Source organism: Pteropus vampyrus, unplaced genomic scaffold (assembly GCF_000151845.1).
Source record: "Pteropus vampyrus isolate Shadow unplaced genomic scaffold, Pvam_2.0 Scaffold483, whole genome shotgun sequence".
Lineage (NCBI taxonomy): Eukaryota > Metazoa > Chordata > Mammalia > Chiroptera > Pteropodidae > Pteropus > Pteropus vampyrus.
This window is the reverse complement of record NW_011889264.1, coordinates 1,520,283-1,522,899: the sequence shown is the minus strand read 5'-3', so window position 1 is coordinate 1,522,899 and position 2,617 is coordinate 1,520,283. Positions and strand designations below refer to the sequence as shown.

General features: G+C 46.9%; 1 protein-coding gene across 1 annotated transcript in view; it reads right to left on the bottom strand.

The window, feature by feature from the left end:
* The window catches only part of ZFHX3 (zinc finger homeobox 3), a 237,774-nt gene extending 235,157 nt beyond the window's left edge, over positions 1–2,617 (bottom strand). Inside the window, exon 1 of the mRNA XM_011382599.2 lies at positions 2,485–2,617. The gene's annotated coding sequence lies outside the window, so the exon portion shown is untranslated. The remainder of the gene's footprint in view (positions 1–2,484) is intronic.

The window sequence follows — 2,617 nt, the reverse complement described above, 5'->3', positions numbered from 1 at the left end:
GAACTGAAAGAACCAAGTTAAATCATCATTAGCCCCAGATAATATTTCGCTAGTATTTATTCTAATGAACTAACAACCTTTGGGTCACCCAAGGTGACCCAGGCCTGTACTAGGAGTGTCTAGCAATCATCATTTAAAGTCATAATGATGAAAACTGAAATCTCGCTTATTTTAACTCCTTGCCACTGGCACTCCAATTGACACCGAGTTTACATGGCAGTTAAATCCATTCCCAAAGCAGGGAGAAGGAAGGCACTTCACTGTCTTGTTGAGAGGAACCAAACAGAGGCCTGCTGAGAGCACTATTTTATTTGGGTCCTTTCCACCCTGCCTGAGTATTCATCTGTGCAAATAAAAGACGGAAGGGAAGAAACCAAAATTAAAGTTTCAGGTGGTTGGAGAAGCAACTCAGATTTTTTTTTTTTTTTTTTTTTTTGGAAGAGTTAGCAAGGGTTTCTCAATAGCTCCCTGTCAATCAAAACTGTTTTCAGGAGAACTGGAAAATAGCAGCTCTATCCTACAGAAAGTACATCCATTTCAAAAGAGCTGGAAAAGGGAGGTGACCCATGTCATAAAGACAGTAGGTCTTCAAGTCACTTAATTCCTTGTGATTCCAAAAGGACTATTTTTGAAGTAGGAATGCTTGCTTCTGCATCTGCTCCGTGTTGTTAAATAACACTTGCATAATTAAATAAAAGAGCAAGGTGTGACCCGAGCCCATTCGGAGAGGCATTTCCATGCTCCCTGAAAACATGCTGGAAACAAAATGCAGACAACCTCCTTAGTCGGAAACTTAAGGGAGAGAGGGAAAGTTTCTCTTGGCCTTCATAGCCACACTCCCTCTGCAAGGGGTACCTTTGGGGTCTCTGCAAAGTAGAACGAACACAAATACAGGTGTGCAAACATCGAGGTATGTACCTCTCTCCAATGACCCCATTCTTGAAACCCTTAAATTACTGAGGATTGCGGTCTCCTGACTGCCCTCATACCCCACCTCTGTTCTCTAATTGCTTTTCGTGTTGGGGTTGGGTAACAAGAAGGATTCAGAACCTCAGGCCACAGTGGCTGTTCTGATAACAAGGAACAGGCCCACGTTCCCGGCCTCGGCCTTTCTTGATCAGGTTACCTTGGAAGGTGTGTGTTTTCCTCTCAAGTGCAATCTGAGCCCCAGCACTCAGCCTTCTCCCTCCAGCCTAGCCTACCGAAACTCGTGATTTTTAGGGTTTCCCCTTGAAAACTATCCAGAAACCACAACCATTAAAAGAACATGAAGGTTTGACACCTCCTGAATTTAGGAATGAGGGGGACTCAAGGGGCCAACTCTAAACTCGCACCTGCTATTTAATGGCAAAGAAACGAAGTTCCCAGGCTAGCGTGAGTTTTAAATTATTGTCTATTTATTTAGTGGCTTGTCTCCAAAGACCTCAAAGCATGGGATGAAATAAGATGACACGTGACTTGCTCACTATCTACCTTCAAGGTTTGTTTTCCTTGCTTTGCCTTGATGTGTTCCACTCAGCATACCCCAGCCTGAGAGAGAGCCCTTCTCCCTGTCTTTTCTTTCCGAGGTTATCTGCCAGTGGTCTTCAGAGTCTTCAAGGTCAGTTACATGACACAGAGGGTGGGGAAAGGGATGACCCTTCTGGATTCACCTGCTCACAGGTTTCATTTATATCAGTTTATACACCCTGCACCACGTGCCAGGCAAAACATTCAGACTACGCCAGGCATGGGCTGTGGTCTTTGCCCTCCAGGCTTTTTCTCATCATTATAAACACAGGTATGTCCAAAGCAGATAGGACCATTTTCCAGAAACTTCTTTTCCCTCATTGCCTACAATCATTACTTTTGTTGTTTTCTGCTACTGACCTAACTTGGGCATTTGTCCTCCTCTTTTAATAGGACAAACATCTCTTCTCTCCCTCTCGACCACCCCCCTCCCGCCCCCTAGCACGGAAATGAAAGCTGCTCTGATTTCTTTTTCCAGAGCGGGAACTAAAATTAGAGTGGTCCAATGAATCTCCAAAGGTGCCTTCCAGCTCCAAAACTGATTCTTTTACTGCTCCACAACAAGCGGACTCTTCATATTGTTTTGAACGGACCAGGGACTTTTCTCTGGGGCTGAAAAGGATGCAGTTTTAGGCGGAGGAACCCAAAGTTCTAAATGACACTGGTATTGTAAGTACTCAGAAGACAGGAACTAATCCAAAAGCAAAATAAGGAAGGAAGGAGGGAGGGCAAGAAAAATGGAAGGGAGAGAAGGAGGAAGGGCTTTACTCTGAGCCCAGCAGAATTTAGAGGCTCTCAGTCCAGGTAGGTTCCAATTGGATCTAGCAGTTCAAGTGCATCCAGCATGCCCTTCCCCCACATGCCCGAGGAGAATGGGAAGTTCAGCCAAGACTCGCAGCACCTGCCTGCAGCTCCGGGCTGGCTGCGCAGAGCTGGCGGGCGGGCGGGCTGGCGGGGGGAGGAGGCTCCACTCACCTGGCACACAAAGGCTCCGCACACCTCCGGAGAGAGGAGGCACTTGCAGGTCTGGGGGCCACTGCATGCGCGACAATGGGAAATTCCAGCGGCACCCGAGCCCCAAACTGACCCACCCCCGGAGGCATTCTCG